Here is a 16,489-nt window from a genome sequence, read left to right on the forward strand (position 1 = left end):
ATATATACTTTCTACTTGCCATACTGACTTCTTTATTTCATAAGATGCCACCGAACTACACATGTAATGGTAAGTTATGTCATTTGATGACATGGTATTTCGAAAACTGATATTAAAGAAAACGAATTAGCATTGAAACACGTGACTGCGTAACAGAAGGAACATTTATCTGCCGTCTTTGACAGCTGACGAATTAAATTATCTGTCGTGAGTTTTATGATAAAATCTTCATGCGTGCTCAAAGATCACTTTAATCGGATATGGTACACTTCAATTCAAATCCGATCATTTTGGGATATGGGAACAAAGGTGCTAATATTAAGTAAGTTATCTATAGGTTACCACGAATACTTAAACTTTCTTTATAATAAAGCTTCTACGTACAAAGATACATTCATATCCCAATTCAAATTCGCAACAGCCATTATTGTTTATCACTAACACATTGTTTATCATAAACATAAGCAGTCATACTCTTTTTTTCTAAGTCTGTGTCACTGAACTACATTTCCTGCCAAGTTCTAGCTACATTCCCAATAGTTGTATATGTTATTCTTGTGTGATGTGTCGGTATTAAACCGTTCAAGAAAGTCGCGCTGCACTGTAGGAAAGATCTGGACATCCCAAAACAGAGCAAACAGGAAATCTTCTGCTACGATGATACATGAGAAACTTGAACAGTTGCCGCTGCTGGCGGACTGGCTTCTGTCTGAGTTAGGTAAAATAAGCTTCTTATTTTCCATTTCCTTTGCATATATCGTGTAAATTTAATATGTAGTTCTAAACCTGTCTAAGAAGTTATACTTTTTTCAGTGCGTAGTACTGCCGATTGATTGATTGATTAGCGACTTATAGGTATGTGAAGTGAGGCTATTTGTTTCTCTCACGATAAAGGCAAACGCCTCGATCGTCGTCGTACAGGCTGTCTACATGTTAAAGTGTAATTATGAACAATGCTCATTACTGAAACAAAAGAATATCATTTAATATTGTACTAAAGAAAATGCTAATAGTACACTTACCTTTAGGGGAGTGTTTGTTCCTTATACATTTTTATGTACTTCTACATCCCCTGAAATAAAAATTTACACAAAAACTATTAATATTTTGTCATTTTCAAGCTTATTGTAATACCTATTATTTTTTTAAATATAATCATAGAATTATGAAATCAGTAATTGTATAATTTCAACCTTGCAAGGATAAATTCTATAATATGTCTAACTAGAATAAACAAGAAGAGATTGAGCCAAATACCTTCATCAATTTATGTCCAAAATTCATGTTTTATAGTGGCGTAGCCTGAACAACATCAGTAAATCACTGTGAAAGAGAGCTTTCATTTAAGCAAAAATGACTATGTTCCTTCTAACTGTGTACCAATTCAAAGTATAGGAGAGAGTGTTGTACCATGGAACACTTTTTTTTTCATAAGTGCTCTTAAATATAATTTATTTGAATTGAAGAAAGTAATAAGTGTCATCACTAACATCTGCCATATTTACCCTAATTAATTTCATAACTATAAATTGTAATACCACAGTCCTGTAGAAATAAATGAAAAATACATGGTTATTAATGTTCCATGATACAACATGTTCACGTACAATGGAACAGTACCCTTTGTACCTTGGAACACAGAATGTGTGTAAAAGTTAGAAACGCAATATGAACAGAAATACTTGCTATTACGACCTAGACAACAATTATTAAAATGAATCAAAGTAATGAACACACTGCGAAATAATAATGAGTTTCTTCAGAAAGGCTTTCCAGATGAGCTTAGATTAACTGTAGCCGACAAAGAATAAATTGTAGCATACATATACTTAAGAACTAATAGCTTTTTTCTTTCAGAATCGAAGTCAGTTTTAGGGATGAGTAGCCCAATCGGCACAAAGTTCGTAAGTCCATTGAAGACAGTTCAAACAACGAATTCATTGTTCTCCGCCTTTATCTTCCCTATAAGGTTGTCTGAAGTATATACACTCTTCGTTCGCACTATCTTCGTTGTCGTTGTAAAACAAAGGAAAAGACCCTTCCTCTAGGGAATGAGACCGTAATGATTATGGACATCTTCAAGATTTTTGAAAAAACAGTGAACATTTCAATTGTTGAAGTTTGTTGAACTAGTCAAACTCGTAGATTCCGGCTTTGTTATCGACAATTCGTTGCCGTGTCTTCTCATGAAACCACGCACCTATTGTTCTTGAGTCTCATTCTCCATATTCCAAATGTCAGGAATTTTCTTACCTATTGCAACTGCATGACAATAGTCTTACACTGATTTTGCCAAACCATAGCTCACTTGTACAACATTATTTTATGCATTCCACCAACAGATTTTTTTCCTGAAGACTAAACACTCGCTTCACATGACAATTTGTAGCATATTTGTAAGTCTGTACGCAAGAATTCTTGAACTTGGACAAACTCCTAGAAAACGCATCGAGCTTTATGTTGTATACTTTGCAGGCTTCCCTAATTGAGATATACGTACCAGGTTCAGTTGTAACAGCTTCGATAGCCTTTTCATGGCTTCGACAGGAACCTTCTTTACACCAGATGTGTACTTCGTGAATTGTCATTCGCAATAAAATAAAAAAAAAGTACTGATGTACCAAGGAACATGTTCCAAGGTTTGTCATGTACTTGTGTTCCATGCTACCAAGGGACGCCATGTTCACAAATTTTGTTTTCAAACTTATAAGTTACAGCTACAGAAAGGAGAAAGTAGTGTACTGTTCTTACTGAGAAACGCTGAAAACCATGAATATGTTGTTGATTGTAAATTTATCAACGGTTTATACTAGGTCATAATAATGTCACTACGAAAACATTTACAAAGCACATCTTAAAATCTGTATTACCTTTCACGACCACAAGTCTTGTTCAATGGTATCGTGGCGGACGTAAGTCTTTGACCAGGTAATGGCGACTGCTTTGAAATAAATGCAGAGTATAAGAATTAAATATGTCATATCTGTAGTTTTGTGTTTAGAAGAAACAAACTTGTGAACCAAAAGTTATTAATATAAACTTTGCCGAAGATTGTTCACTTATGTCATCATAAAAGAAACAAGAAAGGTTTTTTTTTTTAAAAACGAAGAAACATAACATACAACTTTGCAGGCGGGGGCAAAGAAACCTAACGTAACCAGTCAGAAGACGAATCACTTACAGCGTAGTGAACGTGGTTCAGTGGTCAAGGCACTTGGCCAGTAATCTGGAAGATCTTGGATCGAATTCACGTCTGACTTCTTTTTACTTTAGAAATTTTGATGGTGATTGATCAGTGATGACACACGTTTTATTATATTCAAATATTTGAATACTCGGATGTTTCAATACTTGAACTATCAAATCTTCAGGAATAATAATAGTAATAATAATAATTATTATTATCTCGTAGAAGATTAAAAATTAGAAACTAATTATCCTCAGGTCATCCCATTACAAGCAGAAGCGTGATAATAGGTAAAAAATATTTTGGTTTTGTTTAATGTTGCCCATGAGAAGAGAAATTTCTCATCTCGATTCTAAAACAAACCACACAAAATCGGGATGAGACCCAACATATTACATTCGAGACGGGAAAAGGCTAACTGAAATTATCGTCTCGCTTTGGAGATAAGAATCGAGATGAGACGAAAATATTGTAAACATTTCTCGTCTTATCTCGATTCTCGAAATTGTGTATGCCACTCTTTAAGTAACAATTGCACTGTAGACTGAATCTTATACGTTATTTTGTATTTCAAAGCTCTCTGAATTACGGTGAGTGTGTATATATTTTTGTAGCAAATCCTTTATAATTATACCTGCATATTCTACAAGTTAGTTTATTACATGCCTTACTGTTCAATAATATTCAGCTATATATATTACAGTTATTTTCCTTAAAAAGTACAGTAGAATACTTTTCACATGAAACTTTAGTGGAAATCTTTCGTTTAAATTTGGATAGATGCAGAAGTGTCTCTTGAAGGTAAGGAAACCCTTCGCCGAAATCCATACATTTAAGTAAGTTTTACCAAATTTTAGGGCTACTTCAAAACTTTTAATACTATTATTATTATTATTATTATTATTATTATTATTATTATTATTATTATTATTACTGAACATTTGAGACCTCAATATTACGTACTATTCCAATGCAAATAAGCAAACTGAAGTTAAGAAAATAAGAAGAAATTTTTTCAACCCTCTATAAGGATGAATTGTTTTATAAGAGATACTTTGGAAACAAAAGTGGGGGAAAAGAAGATGTCAGTTAGTGGACAATACGAAAATCAAACTTTCGGATGGCTAAACAAAAAACTAAGTATGATTTTTCTTCATCACGATACATAGTAACATCCTTTCTTTGGGTAAAAGATATTGGATTATGTATGCGTTATATTGATATTTTAACAAAATATACAAATAAATATAGAAAAAGAATAGTTCCTATTTACCAATTTTTGTTGAACGAATATATGGAACGTGTTGAAACTGGCGAACGAAAATATTATTATTATTTCTAGTAAGAGGGGAGGAACTTAGAAACAATTCCACAATGACGTTTTAGACAAATTTATGACTCATACTAGGCATGAAGGATGACCCTTTTATATGCATGAATTGTTTGCGAAACACGCGAAGTTTACAGACAATAGGAATCAAAGTTGAAGATTGTGATGTCATGTTGTTAGTTTTTTCCCTGTGAGGGAAGTCGTTTCCACTCTAACTTGTAAGAACGAGAGAAATTGACTATTTTTCATGTTATTATACATCAGAAATATTAACATTCTAAAATACGATTTTTTTGAATTTTTTTCGTAAGGAATCGAATCGCGGACCCCTAACTTACGAACCGAATGCGCAACCCACTACCCTAGGACTGCTTTTTTAAGTAAGAGTCACGAAACACTCGTCTATGTAGCAAATTGCAAATGTTTACGATTCCAATATTTTATTAACGATGAAACACTGATTTCGGTCATGATAAAATACTATACTCCTGAGAATTCAAGTTTAAATTTTAGAAAAGACCGAAAGTATTTATCTCTATATCTCTATTATATTTTCGTTGTACAGTTATTTCCAGTAACTTTGAACGGCAGGGTCACGAACACAGATACATCGAGAACATTTAATATTACAAAGGCTCTCCCACCGGGAATCGAAACTGAGACCCCGCCTACTGAACTGTATGATAGGTGGGGTGCCTGGTTCGTTCCCAAAGCAAGTAAGCTTGAGACGGACAATATCGTGCTCTTCGGTTTTGTCGGGACACTCCCACTTTTTCATTGAACCAATTCGTCCATCATTCTTCACTTGGTTTAATCATAGTCTTCCTCAACCTAACAGCTATAATCGTTGGACATACATAAAGATTTCATTTTCAAGCTTTTAACCCAAACCAATCCGAACTAAAAACAGTTGTATTTTCCATTGGTCATTAACGTGTTTTCGCAAAAAAAAATAGAGAGAGAAAAACATGAGAAATCGTAATTCCATTCAAAACTGAAACAGCAGACTTATAATACCTTAACCTAAAACCAAACAACTGCATATCGTTTGTAATTTTTCCAAAATATGCACGGATATTCTGAAAAGTGCCAATCACAGTTGGAATGGGTCAGTGAGTCGGTGGGTGAGTGGATCAAATGGGTCGTGTTTTCTGATTGTCAGTGGGTCGTTGGTCAACAGCATGTGATCCACTGCGACCCACCACCCGCCATGACCCACTGTGACCCGCCAGTCACCATGACTTATTGCGACCCACAACGAACCGACCCACTCTGCTCACTGCATTGTAGACAGCATCTTCTGAACAGCAAGTTTCTTTTAACGCTCGACCCTAACCATAGAAACTAAAACCACGTTTCCGACTGGATGCAGTTTGCGATTGCCCAAACCAAGCGCGCAACCAGAGGAGGCTACTGGGCCTGGATCCCCTAAAATTTTCGTGACACCTGCAGACCTCAACACAGAAAACACAATTTAGATATGTGTAAGAGAATTTTTAATCACTTGTCCCCCCTAACATATTCATGGTCCCTCTAAACCTCTATGGCTGGTTGCGGTCCTTGTCCAAATCTTGTATTATAGTTGTAACAGAAAACAATTCACTTTGTTGAAGTTGAAGCAGAAGATTGGAGAAGCAGTTGAGGTTAAATTTATATCATGGCAATCAAGGTGGAACAAAACGGGTACTGCGCGGTTTCTAATCCGTTCCTAATTCTACTTCTTCTTCTTCTTATACAGTGGAATTGTATAGCAAAACTGCAGACGTAACGTAAGTAAATCCCTTTTTTGGGTATTTTTAATAAAAATAGAAAAAAATCCTCGGCCCAGGTTTGAACCCAAGCCAAAAGCAGTTACATTTACTAGCATATTGCGCTAGTACACACGGCCAAGAAGACCGGCAGTAACAGTTCCCTGAGTTCTGCTGTATTTATATATGCTACGTGGCGAGAAACTGATGACTGCAACTAAGCAGAAACGAGTATTTAGCTCCTATGAGTAGGGTCGAGTGTGATTTAAAAATATGCTTCTGAATATTGGTGAATTTATCTACGTTTTGCTTTCAAGGCCTCCATTTCCCTTTTTCGTTCGTTTCTGTGTAAGTACCTGAGATTAGTATTTCTAGGTGAAATAAGAACTTGAGGCATTTTTTGATATTGATATTTGTAATTGTAATAATAGCAATAGGACTTGTACTATTACTTGGCTTTCGAGACTGAGTTTTTAGAGGAGCTAATACAGGAAAAAATAATTTTTGATCACTGTAATATATAAATTATTATATAAAAATGACGTAACTATGTGTGCCTAATCATTACGGCCAAATTGCGTTCAAATGAAATGAATTTTGATATATAGTTAGGCCTTAATTCAAACTTGGATCTTATCATATTGCTTTCATTATCATGATATCCTAAGGTATAGTGGGGATCCGAATTTTTGCGAAAAAAAAAGTATCTTATAAACCGTCAACTTACGAAGCTAAAATTCAGTATATTAACGCTTTATTGAACACGAGCAGAACGTCTTAAAGCATTTTTTAAACTTCTCCTTTATGCGGAGGAGCGTCACTTGCTATATATGGTAAATTGATAGTGGGTTAATTTGTAAAAGTAATCGAAAACGATCGGTATTAGTTGAGACACAAACAATACAGGGTTTCGCATCACATAAATCCACATATGCTTAGTATCAGAGGTGGATACAGGACGCACTTCTGCGGGGGCGGTGGATTGTAGACGGTGGAATACTGATACTCAGAGCTACTTGTAAGATTTCCAAACTCTAGGTTTTATTTATATACAAAATAAGAAAGTTTCCTCTTCTGAGGGACGAACGCCTCCTGGATCCGCCCCTGCTTACCATGCGCTTTCTACTATAATAATTGCTGAATCTTGTTTATTATATGGAGCGCTTTAGGCACAGGGCAATCAACCCATAAAGTTGTGAAAAAATAGACAAAATTTGTAATGTAAGCTTCTGTATGTTTGTCTACTTACCTTGATTTGGGATTTTAAAACTTTCACCCGTTTTTTCACTGAAAAATATCGATAATTCAACAAGGAAATAATTAGACCATGATAGTTTAATTGAAATTCATCGTAATTTAATCCATGACAAACACTTTACCATTTCATATCGTAAAGGTCAAATCCATCGTTATTGTAACAGAGCGGTACTTGAGCGATTGACGGTAGAAATTCAAACTCCGATTAGTTAGAATTTCGTAACCTGGTTGTATTACAGGTGTAACATTTTTAGTCAGTAAAGAAGTTATGGATCATGTGTCAGAGTCGATGATGATGTGTTTTGGTGGGTCAGTGGTTAATGGTGAATGGTGAGTCGGAGTGGGTCATAGTGGCTGGTGGGTCACAGTGGGTCAGGGTGGGTTGTGGGTCACAGTGGGTCACGGTAGATGGTGGGTCAAATTTCCATTGACTCACGCCATATCTGGGTAACCTGGTTTTTTGTTCGGTTTAAACTTGAAACGGAATGTGTCCGTTTATTTCAGAAAACGAACCGTAATTTGGTTTAGTTCTGTTTGAAAACAAACACAATATTGCCACTTTTCAGAATATCCTATAATTTTGAAAAAGTGCAAAACGATACATAATGGTTTAGTTGTAGGTTAAGGTATTATAAGTGTGTTGTTTCACTTTTAAATGGAATTACAATTCCCCATGCTTTTTTTCTCTACATATTTTTTGTGAAAACATGTTAATGAGCAATAGAAAATACAACTGTTTTCAGTTCGGATTGGTTTGGGTTAACACCTTGAAAATGAAATCTTTACCTTTAATGTCCAACGATTATGCCTGTTAGGTTGAGGAAGACTATAATTAAACCAAGTGAAGCACGATGGACGAATTGGTGGAACGAAAAAGTGGGACTGTCCCGACAAAACCCAGGAGTACGATCTTGTCTGTCTCAACCTTACTTGCTTTGGGAACGAACCAGGCACCCCACCTATCATACAGTTCAGTAGGTGGGGTCTCAGTTTCGATTCCCGGTGGGAGAGCCTTTGAAATATTAAATGTTCTTGATGTATCTGTGTTCGTGACCCTGCCGTTCAAAGTTACTGGAAATAACTGTACAACGAAAATATAAAGAGATATAGAGATAAATACTTTCGGTCTTTTCTAAAATTTAAACTTGAATTCTCAGGAGTATAGTATTTTATCATGACCGAAATCAGTGTTTCATCGTTAATAAAATATTGGAATCGTAAACATTTGCAATTTGCTACATAGACAAGTGTTTCGTGACTCTTACTTAAAAGAGCAGTCTTAGGGTAGTGGATTGCACATTCGTTTCGTGAGTTAGTAAGGAATCGAATCAAGGACCCCTAAGATATTCAGAAAATATTGTATTTTAGAATGTTGATATTTCTGATGTATAATAACATGAAAAATAGTCAATTTCTCTCGTTCTTACAAGTTAGAGTGGAAACGACTTCCTTCACAGAGAAAAAACTAACAACATGATTTCACAATCTTCAACTTTGATTCCTATTGTCTGTAAACTTCGCGTGTTTCGCAAACAATTCATGCATATAAAAGGGTCATCCTTCATGCCTAGTATGAGTCATAAATTTGTCTAAAACGTCATTGTGGAATTGTTTCTAAGTTCCTCCCCTCTTACTAGAAATAATAATAATATTTTCGTTCGCCAGTTTCAACACGTTCCATATATTCGTTCAACAAAAATTGGTAAATAGGAACTATTCTTTTTCTATATTTATTTGTATATTTTGTTGAAATATCAATATAACGCATACATAATCCAATATCTTTTACCCAAAGAAAGGATGTTACTATGTATCGTGATGAAGAAAAATCATACTTAGTTTTTTGTTTAGCCATCCGAAGGTTCGATTTTCATATTGTCCAATGGCTGACACCTTCTTTTCCCCCCTCTTTTCTTTCCAAAGTATCTCTTATAAGACAATTCATCCTTATAGAGGGTTGAAAAAATTTCTTCTTATTTTTCTTAACTTAGTTTGATTATTTGCATTGGAATAGTACGTAATATTGAGGTCTCAAATATTCAGTAACAACAATAATAATAATAATAATAATAATAATAATAATAATAATAATAATAATAATGGTATTAAAAGTTTTAAAGTAGCCCTAAAATTTGGTAAAACTTACTTAAATGTATGGATTTCGGCGAAGGGGTTCCGTACCTTCAAGAGTTACCTCTGCATCTATCCAAATTTAAACGAAAGATTTCCACTAAAGTTTCATGTGAAAAGTATTCTACTGTACGTTTTAAGGAAAATAACTGTAATATATATAACTGAATATCATTGAACAGTAAGGCATATAATAAACTAATTTGTAGAATATGCAGGTATAATTATAAAGGATTTGCTACAAAAATATATACACACTCACCGTAATTCAGAGAGCTTTGAAATACAAAATAACGTATAAGATTCAGTCTACAGTGCAATTGTTACTTAAAGAGTGGCATACACTATTTCGAAAATCGAGATAAGACGAGAAATGTTTACAATATTTTCGTCTCATCTCGATTCTTATCTCCAAAGCGAGACGATAATTTCAGTTAGCCTTTTCCCGTCTCGAATGTAATATGTTGGGTCTCATCCCGATTTTGTGTGGTTTGTTTTAGAATCGGGATGAGAAATTTCAGAATTGGGTAACATTAAACAAAACCGAAATATTTTTTGCCTATTATCACGTTTCTGCTTGTAATGGTATGAACGGAGCGATAATAAGTTTTTAATTTTTAATCTTCTACGTGATTATAATAATTATTATTATTATTATTCCTGAAGATTTGATAGTTCAAGTATTGAAACATCTGATTATTCAAATATCTGAATATAACAAAACGCGTGTTATCGCCGAATAATCACCATCAATATTCCTAAAGAAATAATATGCCCGACGTGGATTCGATCCAAGAACTTCCAGATTACTGGTCAATCGCCTTGACGACTAAATCACGATCACTGCGCTGCAAATGATTCGTGTGGTTACGTTAGGTTTCTTTGCCTCCGCTTGCAATGTTGTATGTTATTTTTCTTCGTTTCAAAAATTCTTTCTATTTCTTTTATGATAATATAAGTTAATAATCTTCGGTAGAGTTTATATTAATAACATGAGTTGTTCTTAATACTTTGGTTCACAAGTTTGTTTCTTCTCCACACAAAACTACAGATATGACAGATTTAATTCTCATATTCTGCATTTGTTTCAAAGTAGTCGCTATTACCTGATCAAAGACTTATAGCCGCCCCGCCACGATACAAATAAACACACTACCGTCACATCTAATATCTTCCTCTCTCCATAGTATCGTAGAACGCTGACAGGCTGCAGCACCTACCAGAAATTACAAATGTTCCTAGGTACGTTATGCTGTAGGTAAAACACTATCCCCTATATGAATGTTAGAAAAAATATACCTTCGTACTCTCAATAAATATTAATACTTTCGGAATAAAATACGTCCTTATGTGCTTTGTTGCCACAGGTTACATAATGTATATGAAAAATATTTGAGTTGGTTTTGAGTTTATCGTTCCGTTCAGCAGCGACGCTGTATGAGACGTGAACCTACTGATAAACGTGCAATCCAAATCACACGAGCTCCCGCCGGGAATCAAACCCGAGCCTCCCACGCCAAAAGTGCGTACGCTAACTGCTTAACAATGTATATTATGGCGGAGCGAAAAATCATTTTTTTATATATTGAAAACGCAATAGAGCGGAAGAGTTGCCAATTGATATTGATAATGTACTGTAAAAATTTCGTCGCTGAAATCAAATATCATTTGCGGTGGCGAATCATCAAAAAAGATTTTGTGTCTTTATAGGATACGCAAACCCGCTGTATACAATATTCTTTTGTGTTTCTACAGTAAATGAACAAAAGTATTACGTATATTTCTTAACTTAAACAGTCTATAAAATTTAAGAAATAATTTCTAGATGATTTATGCATATTTGGAACCATAAAATAGCCCATTTTAGCAAAACAAAATATTGTACATCACATACCGTACTTGGGTTTTCTTATAAGGTTCTAGCATTGAATTAACACACCGATAAATCTGTTTACTATAACTTTTCGTTCAACACTTTTTTCCTTGTAAAAGTTCTCGTACTGCCTTATACAGCTTAATTTCCTTCCCTGTGTAAGAATTCAATTTGGACTAGTCTAATTGATAGTAGCAGTATTAAAAAAAACAACGTTAGTATTCAATAACTCTGTTCAAGTGTGGAAGACGATCTTTTCAAGGTTATTTTGTGATGTTAGCATTGCGTTTCAGTGTTTATTTCGTTGTACGTAGTTGGTAAGTTCATTAACAGTTTGTTTGTGTACTGTAAATTACACTTTGCGTAGTTTCGTAGTTGTTAGGTGTATAAAAAGATTGTTTGTGTACTGTAAATTAAAATTTTTGTAGTGTGTGTGTGAGATCTGTATTTTATATCAACATGGAAACTCTAACCACGCCGAAGATAAAAACAAGACCAAAGACGACTTCCCCCTGTTTGATCACTTAACTGAGCTTTCAGGTATACAGTTGCTCATGAAGTCAGATCTAATCAAGCATTATTATCATTTAGTAGAGCTTGAAAAGTGAGAAAGGGTATGATCCATCTGTAAAGAAGTTGGCGCTGGCGAGAGACGTTGCTCAGTGTGTGAAATCTGTTTGGGATAACGCTTAATCCTTACTCTGTCGTTTGAACGTATAGTTCAGCTTCTACTTCCCTTGCAGAGAAAGTACAAAAAGGTTGTTAAACTTAACAACTGAGTTAGCGCAAGTTGCGATCGTCATTGCAATAAAACTTTGGTTTGCATGAAAGAGGGTTACATGTGCAATACAAATACGCACACAATATTTGCCATCGACAACTACACTGCACTTTACAATCATGCGCATGTTCAATCAACGAGTTCAAAAAATTGGTTGTTGGTAGGTGTGGGCAAAAGATTACGAGGATGAACCTGACCACAGAGTATAAAGTGTCGGAAACAGAGTTGTTTATCACAATAGGAGCACTTCATTAATACCTGTATTAAGCAGTCTTCCGAGTCACACTGCGTTTGATCATCAAAAATACGTTCGGGCGGTGTTCGAAACCCTCCTCTTCGGAATTCATCATATTCAGGTACAGTCCGGGGGTACCGAACAAACTCTGCGAAGACTGGAGAACAGAATTAATTATGTACAATTCACATGAGCAACGAAATTAAATCCGTCTGCGATTATGTGAACTGATAATGGTGAAGGATAATGTGATCTTCAATCCTCTTCAACACCGCCTTGAACTGTCGGAAGAGTGGCATATCAAGTTTCTGTATGTAATGTGTGCACCCAGGAGAGATGGTCTTGAAACTATACACCATGTTTTGTGGTCGGATAGCATAGTTATGATTTCTCTCACGATATACCCCGAGTGAATCAACTAGAAGAAGAGACATTGTGAGCGGAATATAGCATCTTCGTAGCTTATAGTGTAATTGCCGATGGCACTTAGTTTATACATGTTTGTAATCAGTACCCCGAACATATTCATGCAAACCCCAACTCAACTACAATTGCGATCGCAACTTGCGCTAACTCCCTTGTAAGAAGAAAATGAACTCTTCTGCTAGTTTCAAGGAAAAATGGATTTATTTAAGCAAGATTGCGCGAAGTTCTTTGACATATGTTCCTGTAAATGTCATGAACTTTCCATGTGCTCATGTGAATTAAGAAAGGAAATACTTAGGAAGGGGTGGACATTTCTCAAAGATCAGAGAACAACACGAGTAGGCAGAATAGGGGAAGTGAACCACGAGGAGACTTTAAAACTAATAGAACGTGCTAAAAGGAAATCACGAGAGACCATCCCTCAACAATCTTCTTACATATCACAAACGAATATTTCTAATGAACTCCAGATATCATCATCTGATTTCGATAAGTCAATTGCTGATGATTGCTTTGTGAAACCACAGAATATTAGAGAGAAAAGAAGCAAGCACCAACGATATAACCTTAGATCTCTCGCTATGATGGCAGACCAATTTGGAACATCTGATCGTGCAACTGCTTCGATAGCAACAGCTACGATGCAATCTTTTGGAGTAATTGATCAAGAGAATGATGGCCAGGTGATAGACTGCTCAAAAATCCGGCGAGAAAGGGAAAAGGTACGACAAAAGAGTGCTAATGGCCACAGGAAAGGTTCTTACAGGCTTGTACTTTGATGGTCGTAAAGATCAAACTCTAGCAAGATAAAAGCAGTCTGAGGGAGATTATATTGGCCACGTCATTCATCTTTCTGGCAGGCAGAGTATATAGCCAAAAGTTTACTCGCGGAGCTTGAACTACAAAGCATTTGCTGATGATTAGAATCCGGACTTTTATGTAATATCAACCCCCTAAATATGTACATAAATATGTAACAAAAATCGCTTAAAAATTTAAGAAATATGTAATATTATATAAGAATATGTAATATTACATATTTATGAAAACAATATTAACACGCGTATGAGTATGCAATATTTAAACGAATTATGGAAACAAAAAGGAATATCTACGACACTTTATCCTGCTTAATGCAAGTCCCCCAATGAAGTGAAATGCTTGAACAGCTGAGACAGCCATACGTTACTGACGTGACTGATTGTAAGATAATAAAATTCAGACGCAAATGAAGGAAGATGTGAATCGGCTAGAGAGAAACAGGAAAGCCCCGAGAAAAGCAATGCATACGGCATTTGTACGTCAGAAATCTCATGTGATGTGGTGTGATCCCGTTTCAAATCGAGAACCTTTTACACTAAATGCGCATCCGTCACCACGGCCCAATCTTGAAATGAATTATACGCAATATACAAATTTAAATACTAAAAGCAACTTAAGACGAAATGTATTGTTTTATATATATTTATTTTATGCAGAAAAAAGCAGTCCTATATCTTTTAAACAATACCAGCTGAACTAAGATTGAAGAACATTTCCACTAATGAATATTTTTAATTTGAAATAAAGTACTTACAAAAGATGTGCCTGCAGTTCGACTGTGTGTTGTTGCACAATGGATTACAAGGTACATTTCCAAATGATCAGAAGTAAAATTTTGTCGGCGATCGAATAAAATATGCAGAGAATGATCTCTCCACATTACATGAGGTAACAGGAGCATATTTCAACAGGGGGATGTAGTTGGGGGAAATATCTTCAGGGGGTTCTTGTTTCACCACTGAGAATCTCACACACTGCCAATAGGCTGTCGTAACCCGGGTTTCTTTCCAGCATTGCATTTAGTTTCTTTCGAACTTTTTCTCCTACATTTCCATACACACCTTGCAGCAGTCTCTTTGCATCCTCTATGATTTCCATGGATTCCGGAAGAGGCTGCCCAACAGTCTCTAAGCTTTTTAATACTTGTAGGTAGCCAACCAAATATATGTATACGATATTACACGCTACTTTTGAGTCATTAAAAAGTTTCAGAGCAATGCTAACTGACACAGCACACTCCGATGGAAATGAATGAACAACAGGCTAAATGTTCATTGTAGAAATGTACTGCCTGTATCCAAGTGCCCCATCGTGTTAGCACAGGATCCGGAGGAAGTGGGACGTCTGCAGTTGATCTCTATAAACTTGAACACGTTGTGGCGCCTTAACAAACTTTCTTTCGTGGAAGAAACTAGTTGATTTACTTCGCAAAAGTTGTCTCTCACCTCTTCAGCAACACGCTGAAGAGCATGGGCATATAGGTGAAATGAATTAAGTGAGGGTAAAAAAAACTAAGTGCTCTAGCCGCTTTTAACATGTACGCTGCACTGTCTGTATAGAGAACAAGGACTTCTTCTTCCTGAACTACTCCCGGCCACAACACTTTAAGACCATCGTTTACAAAGCGAGCAATCGTGGAATGATTCTTGCGTTCCAGCAATTTACTCGCAATAAGATAGGATTTAAATGAAGCATCTTCACTTAATTTTCCAATCAATAAATTTGCTACATAACAACCCAAAACATCTGTTGTTTCGTCCACACAAATCCAAATATATGAACTACCTATTTTTGCCCTAATGGTATCTATAGCTTCCCTATAACAAACTTCGAGATAACACTTTCGAAGTGTGGATTCGTCAGGAATTCGACGCCCGCAGTACTTCTCCAGAGAAACACGGTATTTTGGTACTTGAACTTCTTTCCAATGAATGTTTGCTGCTATCATTGCTTGGCACAAGGCTTTGAAAAACTCACTCACTGAAGTATCTTAATGCATTTGTGTTAAGAGTACTTGTTTTTTTTTAGTTCGCAAATTTTTATTTCTTGCATGGAGTGCACTTCGTATATGTTGTTCTAACTCAGATTTCATTGAACATCCAATTTTTATTATCATACACTTGGCACAACCCACTTTACCGTCCGTAGTAAACGCATCATCGATAGTTACCCAGGACCCCAATTTTGCGGATAAAGTTGAGACAACCGGAGCCATTTCTAACTTCGACGGTCAATACAGATCACGTGCGTTTTGCAACTGCAATACTAGAGTACTGTCCTCCTGTCATTCAGTTGAACAAGCGAAGTTCTTTGAAAGCTTAGGCTACCTGCTATGATGTTGCCATTGTCGCCAGCTTCTTCGAATGAACTCTTGCAGTTAATTCCTGGAAGCACACTAGCATACAGTTTTAACTTGAACTGCAGGATTTGCTTTAATCTTTTTTCCCGTCCGACCTCCGATTACAATCAGACTTCATTTTAGGAATTTCCTGGCCAGTCGCCTGTCAGGCACATGATCTGTCTTCCTCCAGAGTTGAGAATAAAGGACGTTGCTAATGTACCCGAGGGAGGATTTTTACTTGTTTCTTCTTATATTTCTTTTCTTATCGGCGAAAATTCTGCGAAACATGGTTTGACAAATAAAAAAAAGAGAAAGAGAGAGATTTTTCTTTCGGTAAAGAAACTAAAAGATAGACATGA

The 16,489-nt window shown here is 35.7% G+C and overlaps 1 long non-coding RNA gene across 7 annotated transcripts in view; it reads right to left on the reverse strand.

Moving 5' to 3' along the window:
* The window catches only part of LOC145683448 (uncharacterized), a 1,457,912-nt gene that overhangs the window by 1,060,408 nt on the left and 381,015 nt on the right, over window positions 1-16,489 (reverse strand). For all 7 annotated transcript variants that reach the window (XR_014131102.1, XR_014131104.1, XR_014131098.1 and 4 more), the window contains exon 2: window positions 1,023-1,072. This is a non-coding gene — a long non-coding RNA (uncharacterized LOC145683448). The remainder of the gene's footprint in view (window positions 1-1,022; window positions 1,073-16,489) is intronic.

Source organism: Thermobia domestica, chromosome 4 (assembly GCF_964235325.1).
Source record: "Thermobia domestica chromosome 4, izTheDome1.hap1.1, whole genome shotgun sequence".
In the NCBI taxonomy this organism is placed as follows: domain Eukaryota; kingdom Metazoa; phylum Arthropoda; class Insecta; order Zygentoma; family Lepismatidae; genus Thermobia; species Thermobia domestica.